This window comes from Mustela putorius, unplaced genomic scaffold (genome assembly GCF_011764305.1).
Source record: "Mustela putorius furo isolate JIRA1106 unplaced genomic scaffold, ASM1176430v1.1 tig00000224_pilon_pilon_pilon, whole genome shotgun sequence".
Classification (NCBI taxonomy): Eukaryota; Metazoa; Chordata; class Mammalia; order Carnivora; family Mustelidae; genus Mustela; species Mustela putorius.
Genome location: NW_025421321.1, coordinates 22483690 through 22503554, shown reverse-complemented (window position 1 = coordinate 22503554; position 19865 = coordinate 22483690). Strand labels below are relative to the sequence as shown.

Genomic DNA, 19865 nt, shown 5'->3' with positions numbered 1-19865 from the left:
CTATGTGTTTGAAGCAGAGAGAATACATTACAATATTAATTCATGGTGCCCTCCTGAAAAGAAATCTATGTCATAATTTTGAATGGTGAGTTTACCTTCGTACCTATTTTTTTTTTTTTTTTTTTGACAGACAGATCACAAGTAGGCAGAGAGGCAGGTAGAGAGAGAGAAGAGGAAGCAAGCTCCCCACCGAACAGAGAGCCCGATGTGGGGCTTGATTTCAGGACCCTGGGATCATGACCTGAGCTGAAGGCAGAGGCTTTAACCCACTGAGCTACCCAGGTGCCCCATCGTACCTATTATTTTATTCTAAGTCCCATTTACGTTAAAATTCTGTAGACATAGTTTTATTTTCAGTTACAAATTTCCCAAACTATGATATTATCACTACCAAAGTATTTTATTTATTATAGAGAATATCATGAGAAAGTTTGGCAAATGCTCTGCCTATATCCAAATACCTATATTATTCTATTTCTGTATCAGTTACTATAAAATGAAGTGATTAACTTTGACCTGACTGAATTTCATAATCAATTAATAATCTTTATGAAAATCTGCTTGGGAGACATATCAAATTTGTGAGCCTACTTTAATGACAATTTAAATAGTAAAACAAGTACTAGTTTTTATGCTAGGAACTTTGGAAGGCCTTCCTTTCCTAGCACTTCTCCAAATCTCTGCAATTCTTAAAAATTAGCTATATAGGCTCTTTTTCTACCTCTGCATCTTCACTCAACCACCCTCACCAAAAGTATTTATTTGGTTCTAAAGAAGATATTTGATTTAAAAGAGAAAGTTTCCCACAATAATCTGTCATGAGTTTCCATTTTCTCCTGATTGTTTGCTTTTTCTATATTTGCCAGTTTATTCTTCTCAGTAAGAAAGAATGAAGCATAAAAGAATTAAATAGGTAAGATTTCTCACATCTCTACACAGTATCTTCCTCTAGTGCTATCTTTATCCTTTCTTTAACTTATTTCTCCCTCATCCTAGCCAGACTAAAATCATCCCAGTTATCCTTCTGCAATTCTCCCCCTTTTCTATATTTTATACCTATATCTTTATAAATCTGTGTTTGCTTAAGTGTTTCTAATAGAGTTATTTACTTTTTATCAAAAACAGGCATGAGAATTCTGAAAGACTCTCTGCAAGTAATTGTTGATCCAGATAACCATATCCTGATTAAAAAAAAAAAGAACAGCAAGAAGTTCCCCCAATCTTGATAGCTATTACCTTTTCCAGGGAATGGTTTTTATTTTTATTAAATATTTGAGTTAGGGATTTCTAAAAAATTGAACAAACATGATCAAATGCCTAAACCTTCCTTCCATATACATGACCCCTTGTAGATATCAAGAGGATATCAAGAGGTGATATAATAGTGGTAATAATACCAATATCTAACTTTGTGAGGCATTTATCATGTAACAATGCACTTCATCAAAAACTTAACATAGGGGCGCCTGGGTGGCTCAGTGGGTTAAGCCGCTGCCTTCGGCTCAGGTCATGATCTCAGGGTCCTGGGATTGAGTCCCGCATCAGGCTCTCTGCTCAGCAGGGAGCCTGCTTCCCTCTCTCTCTCTCTGCCTGCCTCTCTGTCTACTTGTGATCTCTCTCTGTCAAATAAATAAATAAATAAATCTTTAAAAAAAAACTTAACATAAATTATCTTATTAAATTCTTAAAATAACTCTTAGGTAGCATAGTGGGTTGAATAGTGTCTCTCCAGAGTTCATGTCTACCTTGAATCTCAGAACATCACCATATTGAAAATAGGGACTTTGCAGATGTAATTACTAAAGATGAGGTCATATTGAATTAGAATGTACCCTAATCCTATGACTAGAACTCCTTTAAGGAAAAAAACAAAACAAAACAAAACAAAACAGAAAACATGTAGAGCACACAGAGGGAATGCCATGTAAAGGCAGAGCAGAGACTGGAGTGATATGCCCACAAACCAAGGAACACCAAGATAGCTATCAACTACCGGAAGCTAAGAAGCTTCCAGAGGCAGAGAAAAACCCCTAGAGAATTAAGGGACAACACCTAGATTTCAGACATGTAGCATACAGAATTCTCAGAAAATAAATTTCTATTGTTTTAGGCCACCAAGTTTGTGATACCTTTTTATGGCAGCCCTATGAAACTGATAAAAGTAATTGCTTTTGTTATTCCATTTTATAGATGAAAAAAACTAAAGTTCGTCAAAGTTAGATAATTTATCCAAGATCATACGGTTTGAAAATAGCAAAATCAGACTGAAAAGTGATGAAGTCCAATCCCAAACCCATATATCTATGTATGAGTACATAAGAGATATATATATGTGTGTGTGTGTGTATATATGTACATGTACACACACACACACAAACACATGCACACTACAAATCACCATAAAGTTGTATAGATATGAGTGCTGCTGTTCAGGTAAGATAAAAGCTTTCCAGGGTAGTCTCATCAAAATTTTTGTCAAAAAGGTAAAACTTATATTGGACCTTAGATTTTGATAGAATTAAATAAAAATTAGAAATTAGAGTTCTAGAAATCTAGAGTTCTAGAGCATAGAAATTAGAGTTCTCAGGCTGCGGAATGGATGCAGAACAATACATTAAAGCATGGAATGTCATAGCTGTTAAATGATTCTGGTTGTAGGATAGAATCCTGGAAAAGATTCAAGTTAGGACATGATTGGGAATACAGAATGGAGGAAAATGGTGGAGCACCAGGTACACCAGGAAAAGGAAGTGGGTCTTTATCATAAAGGTACAAATTGCTATGAAAATTGAGTGTAAAAGAGTATTTGCTTTGAAAAGAAGTACCCCTGGGGATAAAAATACATTATATGTTTATTAAAAAATAAATAAATTTAATAAAAAAAGGACTTAATGAAAACTGTACATTTGGAAGATTAATTTGGCAACTATATTGACTATGACCAATAGGGGAACAATATTAGTAGAATGAAACTATTTTAGAGAACAAAGCAATAACCCTGAGGAATTAAAAGCCTAGATATGATTGATAGTAAAGGAAAACAAAAAGGTAAGATAAAGATTCAGAAAATGTTGCAAAAGAGATTAAAGGAATTGATTTCTGATTGACTTGGTTAGTGGGAAAGAGAAAGGGAGGAGAGCAGATGGAAAAAATTATTTTCTTTGTAAATAAATAAATTTGGAAATGAGATTAGGACAAAGATTGTTCCTTTAACAAATCCAGTTTATCTATATCCATGATCATCTTAATTATTATTTTTTTATTATTATTCTTTTCTATCCTAAAAATAGATGGATTCAAATTTTTCTCCAAAATTATTTTAATATGCATTGTGCTGTTTTCCTATTTTTAATTCAAAATCCTAAAAGCTATAGACTCTTGAAATAATACACACACACACACACACACACACACACACACAAAATCATTACATTAAACTTAGAAATCATCACAGAACACATTTTCCTAAATAGCAATTGGGAAAGCTAAAGAGAAAAAAAAGTTTCTCTTTAGATTACTTGGTCCACCCACTAATTTATCGAATTATTAGTAATTAAAAATGGTGTATTTCACAATTTCCTAGCAAATTGATATTTAATGTGTACAACAGGGCAAATCAGGAAAGCATCAGCCAATTTCAGGAAGAAAGTTTTACCACATCAGCAATAACCATGTCATCATATATTACATAATGTTCTTTCTTTTTTAAAGCCATGAATAAGATTCAGGTTCATTAAATTTTTTGCACAAAGAAAACACATATGAAATAAAATACAGTTTCATTGAGCATCTACAAGAATTTCAATTTTTTGGCAAAATCATCCCAAGGCTGTGTTCAAATGCCTAGCTGAATTTGACTGAGTGGAAAACTTTAATTACCAATAGGAATTTCATCAATATAAGAGCAAAAATTTTTCCATTAGTTCCTCCTCCCCACAAAGTCATGAGGGCAATGAAGTAAGGACGGAGACTACTTTGACTCATAAGACATTTGGAACATTTATTAACCCATAATATATGCTAGCATGATGGAAGCAGGCAGCGTGATTTATCAGTCTGACACTCGGAAGCATTCACAGAAGGCTTTGTGATCCAAATACCCTCCATGGTCTAAAACAAGTATAGCTCCTTTCTCCATCTCATCACCATAGCAACTTTATCTTACACATTATCAAACTAGCACAAACATGTAAGACAACACCTAAGCTAACATGGTTTTACCTAGTAATTACAGGGAAAGTGAAAAATCCAAGATCTAAGTCTGATTATGAATTTAAGCATAGTTTTAAGATGAAAGGTTAGAAGATGGCATTGCTTACTGGTTTTAATGACATAGTGTTGAGATAATTTTTGCATAAATTTCTCCAAGGCTAATTAATCTCTCTCATTTGTGTTTCTGCATTCTAGATGTACCAACTATCCAGCCACACACTTGTATATCTCTTCAGTAATAATGTCAATGTTTAAATATCCGAAGTATCCTCCTACTCGGGAGCATATTCACTACACTGGGGAGCTTTTATTTTTCTCCTAGGTTCAACATGCCTTCGTATTGCTGCATATTACAACATATTACTTGATATGTTACTATCACACATGGGGAATGGGAGCTACTGTCTTTACATCAGTCTTTGAATTTGTTTGAAGATGTGAGCATGTTGCTCTAATTACACAGAAATGTCCCATGAATACTTTCCACAGAGGAATTTCACTTGCGGAATTTACACTTGAGGTGTTCTTCCTGATCTTCAAAATCTATTGATGTTGATACATATTCATGTCAACAATATACCACAAACCCAACTAGATTGTGGACTTCTTGGGTTCAAGTACCATATCCCAAAGTATATTTATAGTTTCCAAAACATCAAAAACAGTGTTAAATACACACTGAAATATGAGTAAATATTCACTAATTTTAGCAGTCAAATTTTATTATTTTTTGGTTTAATGAAGAAGTGGTCTGGTGTTACTCCAAATCAAAGAAAATACTTCGTGACTGCTAGATATTTAAAGGGAAGAATTCAAAGATAATTGCCATATCTCTCTGATAAAGCAACCATTCTCTCTTCATTTTGTACTTAGAAATCTACAGCAATAGTTTGATTTCAAATACCAACCTAAATGACAGCTCCATCATTCAAATTCTGAGTGCAGCTGGCTGACATTCTAATCAGGCTGGGAGAGAGCTCTGCATTTGTTGAAATTGTAAAGGTCTCTATTAAAGAGATCCTTTATTAAAAAAACTTAAGTGCTGTCAAAATATTTTATCTTTCAATTATTGTTTTAATTATGAAAGTATAAGCATTCAATTTAATTTTGAAAATAATCACTCTTACATCTATACTCCCTACTTTTCTACAAATTCATTTGGAAAGTAATCTCTCTGGAAGCCAAACCAACATTAGAGATGTCATATCCATAAAACACCTACATAACAAGTTTATTGCCTCAATTTCCAAACTTTTGGAACCTGTAAATTAAGTTAGGAATGTATTAAAAAACAACAACAACAAAAAGAAGCAATAAAAGAGAATGAACTTTGAGTCAGACTCACGTGGATTCTGTTCATGGCTTACTTACTGAACTTCCTCTGAACTTGTAGGCAAGGGACTCTGATTTCTATTTTTTTCATGGATAAGACAGAGGCAATTGATTCTGCTTCATAAGATGGTTGTGTGAATTGATGTAATAATATATATACAGTGCCTAGTACATGGCCTGGTACATAATACCTACTCAATAAATGATAATATCCACAACTTCTGGGAAGAGAGGATGGAGAGGCAGGATGAAGAAAAGAGGGAGAACTATGAGGATAAATGATTTTCATCCAACACAATTTTCTTCTTTAAAGTAATGGCATAGTTGGTCTGGTTACAGGAAGAGAATTATGCAACTCAATATCCTGGCGAGTATTTAGATATGACTTAATTAACCGGGTGAGTAAATGGAACAAGAGAAAAGAAAAGAAAAACTAAACTAAAAAACAAAGAAAAGAGCAAGAGAGAAAAAAAAAAACCAAGTTATTCTGAGTATGCTCAGCACATGTGGGACAATTAAAGAAGTACAAGCTACAATCCAGTGGGACACTGTCCTCACCAAGAGTAAATGTCAGCACATGTAGATTTGCTCAAATATAGTTTGAAAGACTGAACCAGATAATTGTGATTCTAACAATTCCTCAGAACCATTTACCAAATTAAAGCAACTTGTCCTCATTTATAAAGCTCTATGTGAAGTGAGGCAGGTGTACACCTGAGCACCAGAACCTACCCACACTTCCCACGGATGAGCATGGAGGATTTCAATTTTTGCTAACCCATTCCTAAATTCAAGATATGAAAAAACCCATGGGGGGAAAGTTGTATTTATACCCTATTTTTATTTAATCTATTTTCTTCCAGTTAAAAATTGGTGTTTGTGAGCCTATAATGCCCTTTATTCCAACCACATAAATATGAATCTAAAGAAAAAAAAATAGATCATCTAATAGTGGACCATAGAAGGTGTACTCAAAACACAGTTTAAGTTTTGGTTTAAGAAAAAAGAAAGGAAGAAAGAAAAACATTTATAATTTCTCAGAAGCCCAGGTTATTATGACTATACATTCTCAATGACCACGCTGTCGTTAAGCAATTAAATTGACATACAAGTTGATTATGGTTTTAGATCCTGGAATCTAAATTGATTGTTATTATCTCAGAATTGATTCTTATTATCTCGGAATATAAAAACACTTATGACTTGGGTAACAGCTGGTTTTCATAGATGGTTTTCAAATGAGCTAAACACAGTGACTTGGGGAAAATAAATTATGAACACATGCAAATACATATAGACAATTCAGTTCACCAGGTTTTAAATGATGCTTGATTTTCCTGAAGTGTTTTTCTAATTGTATCTCATTTATTTAATGAATTATTTCTAATTTTTGGAGGTGCTTGTCATTACACTGACTCGTGTTATATAATTTCATAATGAACATAAGAAAATATTATGTTTTATCAACTACATCATTTAGAACCAGGTTCTTGTTAAGGTAATAAAATTCATCCACTTTATTAGGAATGAACCAGTTATTTTTGCCACTGTTTTATGATAAACAATATTCTTCTAGGCCCACATTTAAGTACACGCATTTTTTAAAAATGGCAATTCATATAGAGATACTTGGATAGGAGATCTCAGAGTATGTTTTGTAGAGCATTTATGGTTTCTCCTACAGACACAAATTTTTGACTATAATAAGTGTAAAATATGTAAGATCCAACTATATTGAAGTATGCCTTAGATCACTGCCTATCTGATGTCCTTTAGTCTTTAGATTTGAGATTTTGCTTTCACTTTCAATTTTTAATTTCACCAAGATTTCTGAGGACTAACTATGAGTCATGCACTGTTCTAGCTCCTGGTTCTGCTAAGAGGAATAAGACAGAATTTGCCTTCAGGAACTTACAGTTTAGTCAAGGACTCTAGAAAAGAAAGAAGGAGAAAAGTTATGCCTACAGTGATAGAAATCTGAATGCAAAAGGAGGCATAAAAATTATTTCCCACTATATAAATGTATGGGGAGAAAGGGAAGGGCATACAGAACGAGCTGTATCACAGAAAATAAAACAAAAAATTTAGAGAATTTCAAGAGGTTGTATTTACCTTCAGAATGCCATGCCAGAAAGTATGATGTAATGGGAAGCTGGAAACAATAAGCAAAACAAGGCCATGGATGGCTTTCTGTGCAATGCTGAAAGATTTGGAGTCTTGTTTCCAACATCACATTACTTATTTGTTAAAAAGCTCCCTCTAGTGGCAGTGTTGAATTTGTGTTGAAGAGTTGGAGGACATGAGTGATAGACCATTGAAGAATCCAGGGGAGAAAAGGTAAAGGCCTGGAAATTAAACACTAGTTGTAGGAATGCAAAAGAGAAAACAGATGAAAAAAAGTTAGAGTACAGACATTAGGATGAAACCTGAGTTTAGAGCTTACAGATTGGGTGGAGGCTTACAACATTTACAGAAACAGGGAAAAATAAAACAAACTATAAGAGTATGGAGGGAAATCTCTTTAATTTTGACTTCTTGAATTTGAGATTCTTGTAGAATATCCTTCCAGAGATGCCCATGGACAATTAGATATATGGAAGTAACACCGACTTTTTGTGCACTTGAACCTCTTAAATCATTTCTGTGGTGGTATATACTTCTGGGAAGCAGATATAGGTAATGGTTAAGAAGCTCTCCCAAGTTCACACTTAAACAATAAAAAGCCAAATCTAAATGGAAGCTTCTGAGAACAATTATGACACCCAGAAGGCAGTTAAGCTTATCCACCAGAAAGAAAGCAAAGACACTGACAAGAGATAAATCATAGTCAGCTCTGGGTCAAACGGAGTCAGATCCCAGCTCTAGTATTTACCAATTGAATGAGGTTAGGCAGTTGACCCCCAGCCTCAAGTACTTTGTAAATTAAGGCTAGTGACTCTAATCTCAGATTTGTTGAAATAAATATTTTAGATCATGTACATAAAGTACCAGCAGAGAGTCTTCATCTGCCTAAAAATGCTATCTAAATTTATTCTTTCTGATTAGTTCACAATCTTAGTGCTTTGCTTCCTGATGAAGGTTGCCTACAGTACATACACATCTGTCACAGAATGTCTGGCAGGTTCACAGCTGTGGAAGGTAAAAGTTGAGCTATGACTAGATGAATGCTAAGAACAGGTAGTTGACAGATGGCTCTTTGTTCCCACAGTTTCTACTTCTGAGCCTTTCCTAGAACTCCAGTTGCTTTGTTTAAGCTCAAAAAATATAGAAGAATGATTTGCTCCTCAACACTATCCAAAGGCATTTTGAATCTGCATTGTCATCCTTCATCTTTCTCCTTGACATAAATGAAAGCATTACTGCAGAGATTTATGTGGTATTCTTAAATATTTTTTTCTAACCAGGGATTTTATCATTCCTCCACGCGGAGCCATCTACAGTGGGAACCACTCCAAACAGGACTTTACAAAGAGCCTCTCCAAACAACCCTTCTCAAAACAAAACAAAACAAAACAAACAAAAAAACTGGAGGTAGAGGGAAGAATGAGACTTGGAAGCTCTGCTGAAGTAAGCCCATTATCTAAGTTCTGGAATGTGCCACTGAGGCCACAAAAAAAGCACAGACAGTGGTTCTCATGCTACTTAGCCTCAATATTGTGTCCTTAGCTGTCTGTGTCTTTGGGGAAAAAAAAAATACAGAAGACAGAAGGATCTTTATCTGCCTTTCATCCTTGACCCAAAAGAGAAATGGCATATAAGGGGTGGGATGGAGTTCAAAGATGTCAGTTGGATGCTTTTAAAGCATTAGTTCCAACAAATCTATGGTCTGTATACACATTTCACTAATTTACCTACCCCCCTAAATGTCTTTATAACCAAATGATTATAAGTTTGTCTAGGAGGAAATATATGAATCACATTCTCTTTAATACCAAAAAAACCCCCCTGAAAAATGTGGATAATTTCTTCTCTACAAATCCTCACGTACTATAATCATGGTGCAGTGGTAAACCACAAATCTAGTTTTTAGTCTTCGTTGGGAGGCGATTTTGTAACAATATGTTCTAGAACCCACTTCCTGGAATTCTTAGAAATCAGTTCAGACTTCCTGACTCCTATTTGCTGTAACTGTTGAGGAAACACTTTTGAAGTTTAGACCCTTCCTAAATAACAATCTGTTGTCCCCTTCTAAGAAACACTGGTTTTGAGGACACCAAAAGAATTTCCAGAGGAAGCATATGGACATCAGGAAATTACGTTGCCTTTTGATCATGAACGAGTCATCTGCAAGTGTCCCTTGAGAGGTGAGATTGGCCCAGGACTTCATTTTCAAAGAGAACTGTTGGAGAATTAAAGCCAAAAGCATCTGGGACCAACTAGACAACCCAATCAGCTTATCTTTGCATGAACTATGACAGACATCAAATGTAACTCCAAAAAACATCAAAGCAATTGCCTGTGGATTCTGCCAAAAGAGAAAATGCTGCCAGTGTAAAAGAGCATTCCTGGCTTAGCAGCTGGAGCCTCAAACTGCCTTTTTTTTTTTTTTTTTTAATGAGCAAAAATAGAAGCACAAACGGTGGTCAGCAATAGTTGGGGAGCATGAAGTGAAAATATTTAATAAAATGCATTTGCTAGTCATATTATAACTCTTCCTTTGCTCACTTAGATATTTCACATCCAACAGAAGTGCTTCTCTGTTGGTTAGTATGTCGTATTCAATTACTCAGTTTTTAATCTAATATGTTTTCTTTAAGAGTCAAGGGAAGATAGTGATTAGGGAAAAGTGGTATGTGTTAGATGCTTTAAAGACATTAAATTATTTACTCCTTTCTGTTTTTAGTTCAAGAAGAAAGCTCAAAGTCCTCTTTAAAAAGGGATATCTTTGAACTAAAATGGTTGAAAAAAATTAAAGCCACTCAGAGCCACATCTTGGAAAGGACTTTAGAGTTCCTTCCATGCTATTCCCCATTCAAGACAGAGTCTACCAGGTTTTCTTGCACATTTGTAGACATGGGGACTCCCGTAAGACTGTTCGTATCATCATTGCATAGTTTGCATTATCAGAAAGCATTTCTCAAATATTTCCTGCTAACTTCCATGCATCTGTTCAAACTCTGCTATATGATGAAATAAAGACCAGGGATGTGGTTTCTTCTCCATCAACCCCTCATTTCAACTATGAGGTGACAAAAACTATGGCTTCCAAGTTTTCTTTTTTCTTAGAAAAATCTTCAACTTATACAATCATACCTTGGGTAACTCTTGACTCTAATATCTTGTTCAACTCCCTTTCTATATTTAAGGATTTCATGAGGGGTCAGGCATAGGACATGCTTAGATGACTGAATATAATATGGTGAAAAAGTTCAAGTGCAGTCTTGACTGTGTCTTAAGGTGCTATTACATTACTAGTATGAACTGTGCCCTATGTCTACTAGGATATACCAATCTGCTGTGCAAACCTGAGAGTGTTTTTTTTTGGGGGGGGGGGTTCTAGACTTGTGGGTGGCTTCTTTCCATTTTTAGAACTCTCTAAACTTGCCCAAAGCTCTCATGTATTCATCCCAATGTCACCTGACTCTAAGATGATTTTCACTTCATTCTAGCCCTAATCCAACTTTATTCCAACCTCACCTTACCTTGCATTTGGAAAGACTTTTTTTAGGAATCATTTGATACATTTTACTAAACCCCACATCTTTTAGGCAAAGCAAACAATATTTATGTCTTTTAATACTAAAACATGTATAAATTTTATCTTTTGGTTATAATACATCTGAAATGGTCCAATACACAATCATAAGATATGGAATCTAGATGTGAACTCAGTGTTGTGGATGTAGTAAGGTCAGCACAGAAAATGATATTGACCATTTACTTCATTTCTAGGCTCATGGTTTTGATTCCTATTAAATCACTTTAGAAGAATAGCACATCAAATTTTGGGGTATATTTAGGAGAGGAAGCTTCAACATAGAATGAAAGAGAAACATAAAGAAGAACACTAAATATCCAGAGTAAAAAGAGTAGAAGTTCTATTCGATAGGTGGCTGAGAGCACTAAAGAAAGCTTTCCTGGATCAGTATTCATTAAAGTTAACTCCTTTGCTGATGAAGGTAAAACCTCCATTCAATACCCCTTGAGCTTCCTGGAGAAGCAGATGATAGTTTCCATATTCTTGAAAGACAGCACACCTCTCTATTGGTGAAAGCTTGAGAATCTAGTGACAGAAGAGGAAACATGTCCATCTCTCACTCTTGTCTGTTCATAGGTATTACTGGGACACAGACAGGGACACACACACACATCTGACTATTTGAATAATATCAACTATGTTCATTAATTTTCAAAATTGGTTTTCCCTTTTCACTAGCTTCTGATGTGGAAAGGTCTTACGGATAGAGACAAATAAATGTAGGAAGGTTCTGAGGACTTACATGCAAGAACTAAGAGTTCATAATCAAGGCAAGATTAAAAATCAGAAGTATGCAGTGCTACATGCTATGGATTTATACTCCAAATTTATCAAACAACAGAAGCCAAAGTATGAGATTGGATTGGTTTTACAGTGGACATACTTTGTAGAAATTATCATTCAACAGCCTCGTCCAACTCTCCTTGAATTGCCTTAGTTTGATTGTCACATTTCAAATCCTTAATAACTATCATATAGCTTATTCCATCAATAGAATACTTTAGATTAACACCTGATTCCCAGAATTAGATCTCACCAACAACAGTAATAAACACAGGAGGGACACTGCTTCATCACTGTGAAGGAAAAACAGAAGGAGAAATCCTGTCTTGTACAGATGCCTTGTTTTTCATTGAAATGTGAATATACTTATATGTACAACTTCCAACAGGGGTCATTGTGTCTGCAGTGGTAAAAAATAGACAATAGAAAGGTCAATCTTCTCTATTTTCTCTTTCTGAAAGCACTGCTCAGACTGCTGTGAAGGCTCACTTCCCGTTTACTTCTAGATACTCAGAATGGAGCTGTGTGTGCCTGTGTCAAGCATCATGTGATGTGATGTGACATGATGAGAGAGGATGACCCTGTGATGTGACGTGATGCCAGGGCCCATCACGCAGAGATGCACTTAATGATACATACATGTTGCCTGCATTCCATGATCCAGCCAGCAAAAGAGCAGAGTCAACTGTCACTGAGCTTTGCAATCTCTGTGATAAATAAGCAAGGAAGGGGAGGAGAGTGTTGCAGGAATGATTTACTCAAAGCTTATTACACAGAAAATCACCACCATCAGGAAGCAACTATGCAAATTAGCAGGCAAAGAAAATGGCTGGACCCAAAACTCTGTAGTGTAGGTGGTGACAAAGCATATGACCTTTGCCCTCTGCCATTCTTTACCTGCATAGTATGGGTGCAGGGCATGCTGACGTGTAAAGATAAGATAGCATTTGTGGAATCCTTCAGTGCTGCTGCTGCTCCTGGGGATTTCCTAGCTTGTGGATTCCTAGGGGATTCAAGGTGTCTTAAATAACATTTCAAGAGCTTTCAGTCCAGATCATTGCAGAATCATTTCAGTTAAGGGACAAGTCTTAAAAATTATAATTTACCCTTACTGCTACACTTTGTTGAAAAAGAGTCCTGAATTCATTGCTGCCTTAGTGACACAAATACTTTCTCCCAAGCCAAAAATTTTCCATGAGAATCAGAATACAGTCTAGTCCAGCAAAGCTGGAAGATGCAGAGGTTTATGATTTGAGAGCAACTGAGTTGGTTCAATTTTATTAATGTGATCTACCTCCAAGAACTTTAGAAAGTCCCAGTGAAAAGCATCACAGATACAAGTGATGATTTTTTTTTCTTTTTTGTCTGCAAGTCTGGTTGGCAATACTGGCAAGACCAACTGTCAAATGCCAGTTAAAAAAAAAGAAAACAGTCCTTTGTTTCCTCCACTGAAATTTAGCATTTACATCACATCACCACACCTGTTTATTCTCCTTGTCCTTTGAGGTTTCTAGAATGTCCTATTTGAACTTGATTTTCATTCATCATACTGCTTAAGAGTTTCAGAATACATTTTCCTCCATTAGATCATGTTCTCATGGGATTCTGGCAAATGGAGAGGTCTGGTGTTCCTTTCCCAAGTATAGCTGACACACAATGTTACATTAGCTTTACCTGTACAACCTAGTGACTCAACAAGTTTATATATTATGCTATGGTCACCACAAGTGTGGCAACCACCTGTCCCCATACATAGCTACTATAGTATCCGTGACTATATTCCCTATGCTGTGTCTTTTTTTCCCATGATTTATTCATTCCATAAGCCAAGCTGAACTTTTTACCTTGAGGATTTCAGTTACAAACAATTTGCCTATTGATGGTGGTTTCCCATTGCTTCAGAAGAGCTGATAAAAAAAACTTCATCTAGATTATTATTATGCATAAATCCTTACGGTGGTCTATTTTGAGTATCTTCGCCTTCATAAAATTCAGAAATCAATCAAAGGGTAATGTTTTAGAACCATGCATCTGAGAATCATACATGTCATATCATTGTTCTCTGGTTGAAAAGTCCTATTCCAACTTGCCTGTAGGATACCCCCTGGGTTGTGATAGTTGTAGTAGCTACCAAAGACACATTTAATCATACTCCAAATACAGTTGAGAGATTCTGCATTGTGAAGTAACATTAGATAATTTTTTTTTACTTTCAAGGTCAAATATATTCTTATAACAAGGACAGAGGAATAGTAGACTCAATTGATTTCTTCATGTTAATTATAAGTGACTATTTCTTTTAGAAAACTACTTTAGACTTGCTTCATTGATCAAGAGTCTCAGAAAAAAAAAATACACAAAGCAGCCTGTTTGGTGTGTTCCCTACAATAATGAAATAACAAAAGCCCATAGTAGAAAACAATGATGTTTTCCATAGATTCTATAAAATCAAAGTACAAATTCCTTCTACCTTCCTCTTGGAACAGAAATTTTAAGATAGATCATTTCTCCGTAGGAATCAAACACAGTCTGATCAGCACAGTTGGTAAATGTCTCCAAAATAGGAAAGCAAATGAAAGATGACAATAAATATAAAATTAGAGGTATCCTGTTGAATCATCAAAGTATTCCTTTAAGCTTAAGAATTACTGACATCCCAAACTACTGCAGTGAAAATCCGCTGCTGTCTACCTTGATCATCTCTTCACACAAATAGTATTTTCACTTTAAAAGTTATATATGCACAGCAAGCCCATGGAAAACTTAGCAATGTGCACAGCTTTAAAAGGAAAATGACAAACTTCCATTTTCTCTTCAGTGGTTATAGAGAAAATAAAGTGTGTTGAATGATTCACTGGGCTTTTAATTCCAGTTGGAGGGTTGGCCCTTACCAAAACTGATGAAGTATATCTTCCATTAACTACCATAGCACTTTATAAGAAATAAACTCAAAATTCCGTTCAGAAATATTTCACCAGTAATAAGGGTAAGAGACTCCCTTGGAGCCCTAGATATCTGTGGAATAGTCTTTTGTTTTTGACATAAAAATTCTTGACATCCAATACACAAATATTTCCAACTATTATTCTTTATGGATCTTCACTTTGTCCTTTGTACATTGAAACAACTATATTAGACAACTGATAATCTACCTTGTGATTTAGCAACTTCTTCATTTCCGTCCTGCTTTGAGTAGCTTTGGTCCCCATACCTAATCCAGTGATGACCCAAAGAAAAGCCTGACTCTAAAAAGATCATTAATACTAGGTCAAGTTCAGCAAATAGAAATGGCATGGAGTAAACCAAGGCCATCATACTGGCAATGAGCACCTGCTTTCAGAAATGGCGGTGGCATTCATTATTTCTTTATTCATTCAGCAAATCTTATTTAGCCTCTACTATGTGTCAGTCATACTCATGGGGTAGTAAACAAACAAACAAACAAAAAACTCCACCTTCATTTACTACATTCTAGTAGAGAAAAATGTTCAGTAAACAAATAAGAAATATAATCTTGGATAATGGTAATAGTTATAGACATATTTAGAAAACAGCAGGACAAAGAGAAAGAGAATGACTGGACCTATGTTCAAACACATGAACAAGCAAAGCATATCAGAGAAGGCAAAATCTGAGCAGAGAACAAAATGAAGTGAGCAATGGAGCTACTTGAAAATCTAGAGCTAAAGCATTTGGGGCGAATCAAACATCAAGCAGAAAAATCACTGTGTCTGGATGAGATTGGTGTGCTCCAGAACAGAGCAGGAAGTCAGTGTGGCCAGAAAGGCAGAGCTAGGGAGAAGGTTGGGAGACAAGGTTGCTCAATAGACAAGGACCAGTTCAGGTTGGGCTGGTACACCATGCTTCCTGTTTAGGAGTGGGAATCTTCTGTTAACTGTGGTCTTCATCCAAAAGATCTACTCTGAGCACAGAAATGATATACAATGATTTAGATTTCAAAAGGCCACTGGCTGCTATGTGGAGAAAAGCGAAAAGCCCAAAGAGGAAGCAAGGCTGGAAGCAAGGAGAGTGGGAAGGAGACTGCTGCAAAAGCCCAGGTGAGGAATGGTGGTTTGAACCAGTGTGGTAGTGTTCAGTGGTTGGATAGGGTTGGATGATGGTGACTTACTGAAATGCTGGCCACAGAGTGAGAATGAATGAGAAGAATCAGGGAATGATTCTACAATTATCACTTACCAAGGTGAGCTGTGGAGGAAGGACACTTGGCCTAGGTGCTATTATTCCCCTCCCTATACTGCTGTTGGTGCTCCTCTCCTGATGTTAGCTCAAATCTGCTCAAGTCTCTTACTTATCTGCTGGGCTTTCTCAAAATTCTTTCAGGTGTGAAGCCATGATCAGGCCTGACGCTGAACAGGACGAGGCAGCATAGGAAAAAAATGCCCTGGAGGCACAGAAACCATTGCTGTATTTCAACATATAGAAAACACTCTCAAAGTTGACCAAAAGGAAAAAAAATCCATCAAAAGGAAATAACTGAGCATCTACCATATGCTTTACCTCATTTTAGGTGTCATCAGAAATTTAATAAAAGGATCAAATGTTAACTGCTCAGAAATTAGAACTGAGTTGGAAAGCCAAACAGTACAAATAATACAATTGCAAAGAAAATTAAAAATTACTAAATAGAAACTTAGAAATTTACTATAAAAAAAATTTACCTGAGTTCCTACCTGACAGCACCTAGCACAGTGACTGGCATATAGTTCTTCAATAATTTTTAAAAATTATCAATAGGTTAATTTGTTAATTTACCAATACAATCAAACTAACTTAGATTGGAATTATGTGAGGGGGGAACCTAAGGAAAAAAATTACATTTATACAGTAAATTATTCTGTGCCAAGAAAAACACATAGAAATGTATAGGAGAGGCCAATGATAGGAATAATGCAGTCTAGAAAGAGCATCATGCTATTTAATTAAAGAAACAATACGCAGGGACACCTGGGTGACTCAGTTGCTTAAGTGATTGACTCTTGATTTCAGCTCAGGTCATGATCTCAGGGTCTGGAGATGGAGCCCTGTAGCAGGCTCCATGCCCGGTATGGAACCTGCTTAAGATTCTTCCTCTGCCCCTCCTCCCTGTTCTCTCTCTCTGTAAAAAAAAAAAAAAAAAAAAAAAAAGGAAACTATATGCAAGAATAATCTTTTGATCATTCTATCCTGTACCACCTCATCAGCATATAAAGCTTCATGTTTTCCAGTCAGGTCATCTCCTCTCATTAGATAAATGTTCCATGGAAAGAGACAAGACCCCTGTGGGATTTCTGAAAGCAGAGAGACAAAGAGCAGCAGGCATTGGCCTCCTCTCACCCATTGAGGTTTGATGCCACCAAACTAGAGAAATATGGGCTCTGCTGCTGACAGTCTCAGGCGGATAGAGAGGTCAGTCCACCCTGAGTCTCCCTGTCTGTGAGGGTGTAGGCCATTCTATCTAGTCAGCAATTTTGAATATTCAAGGCCCTCCAAGATAAAAGCAGAAAACTTATTTCCTGGAAAAGCCTTACCCCCTTCCATCCTTGGTATCTCTTCTACTGCCTAAAAGAGGAAAAAGCCAAAGCTATTTACCAGACTGTCAACTTCCACTCTAAACTGATTTTATCTTTGCCCTGAACTTTAAATCAAATAATAGAAGAAATGGACCACAAGTGGATTGGCTTAAAGGTGAACCGGAGGCACAATGTGGCTTAGCTGACAGGAAGAATTCACCCACATAATCTCTGCTACCCTGCACACTACACTTTCGAAGTACATCCATTGTCACTTACGCAAACGGCAGGGGTTTCTAATACTTGGCATGAAAAGGCAGGGTACGCTCCACATTTGTTTCCCTTTGTTGCCATCATAACGTAGAAGGCTGTTAATATCAATTTGATGAAAAAAAAAGACTGGATTCCCTGTCTGTCTACTTTCATTCCTTCAGAGGGAGTGTCTCATCTCCAATTCTCTGCATAAGGAAAGCCTCTGAACAGTGTTCTTTCCTGTGGGACTCATCAGTGAGCCTCACATTCTACCCCATTTACAAGCTTAGAATCTATATTTAATCTCCACAGTACAGTGGAGCAGCTTGGGGGAAATACACGGGTTTATCAAAGGGAAAGCAAAAAGCTGAAGAAAATACTTCTCACACATCAGACGGACAATTTTACTTTCTCTGAATGACCATCAGCAGAAAACTTACCTTCCAGATTGGTCAAATCAGACCTTGCTCTCCTTTATTTGTAATTTTTTTTTTTTTTTTTTTTTTTTTTTTTTTTTTACACAGACCTCTCCTCTCCCCTTCATGCCCTGACAAACTCTCAGTTTTTGTACCAGAGAGTTTCCCTTTATTCACAAGAAGACCCAGCTGAGATCTCTAAAGGCATTTTAGGGTTATGTCTTTGGTGGCATATTTTTTCTTCCTCCTTTAGGTTAAAATTAGGAATGCCCTTGCCTACATGTAGAGAGGCCTCTCCAAGCAGTGAGATAATATTCCAGGACAGTGAGAAAGCCTTCAGATCAGCTTTCTCTTCGCCTCTTGATAACCAGGACCAGAAAGAAGAGGTCTGCCTCCGGGGATGGTTAAGTGGCTGTGAGCAGGTGCTCTAGTGTTGGAACAGCGCTAGCTTCTCTCAAATATGTTCTCAGAGCAGAGAGATTAAGGATAAGGGGAACTGACCCCAAACAGAAGAAAAGTAAAAAATTCACAATGTTTCACAGTGATTTTTCTAGCACTCAAGTCCTGCTTAGAAACACACACACATTCACACATACATACTTCCAGATTCCCCACCCACATGCAAATTTGGTTTAAATGCATTACAAAGGTTCCAAGTTCTCCAAAATGAGATATGCTTTTTAAAACTGGTTGCAAACAACAACAACAACAACAACAACAACAACAAAAAACCAGCATCCTACTTTTTTCATGGTGCAAAATCACTCTTAAAACATTAATATTGGCAGGAGATAGGAGTATTATTAAAGAAAAATCACTCAGGTCCACATGAAAAGACAAGTACTGATTTTATTCCAACATCACCAAAAACCAGCTGATACAAAAGGTGAGAGGTTGTTAAGTGTTGGGGTGAGCTAGTAGAAAAGTACTGAAGATTGTAGGGAGAGGCTGGTCAACGGGATGTATCGTATTATTATAACATTGAGTTATTACTGAGTTAGCAACTGCTTTTCTCTGTGATTATGTCATCTGTGTTTGCTGATTGGTGTCCACTGAAGTTAGGCTACTGCCATCCAAAGACTGGGAGATGGGGTTCTATCTCCCTCTGTGTTTACATTTCAAAGAGATAGTTCCTAGGTCCTTAAAAAAGACTTTCTGGGTTATAAACTTGCAAGAGGCTGAGAGAAGACTCACATCTCCAAGCAGCAAAGAAAGAAGTTAAAATGGCAAGTTTTCTGAAGTATTTTGACTACCTAAAAACTTGACTATTAATAGCCTGCCATTGACCTGACCAATAATATAGTTGATTAACACACTCTTTGTAAGATATATATATTATATACTATCTTCTTAAAATAAAGTAAGCTAGAGAAAACAAAATGTAATTAGGAAAATTGTAAGGAAAAGAAGATACAGTTACAGTACTGTGCCATATTTATCCAAAAGTATCTGTGTATAAGTGGACCCATGCATTTCAAACCCATGTTGTTGGGTGGTCAACTATATACACATTTCTCTTAATTTGTGGATTCATATGTCAGAATTATTTCTTATCAAATAAGATTCTATAGGAGAAATACTTTGGATGTTAAAGTATTGATTTTAAAAGGCCATCTATTAGTTATGGAAGTCAAGGGTTTCTCCCTCTTTCTCAATCTTCTT

General features: G+C 36.2%; 1 long non-coding RNA gene across 1 annotated transcript; it reads left to right on the top strand.

Moving 5' to 3' along the window:
* Positions 1 to 2677: 2677 nt before the first annotated feature.
* On the top strand, positions 2678 to 5977 carry LOC123391389. Its single transcript, XR_006606084.1, has 2 exons — positions 2678 to 2769; positions 4408 to 5977. It is a non-coding gene; the product is annotated as an uncharacterized LOC123391389 (long non-coding RNA).
* Positions 5978 to 19865: the final 13888 nt, after the last annotated feature.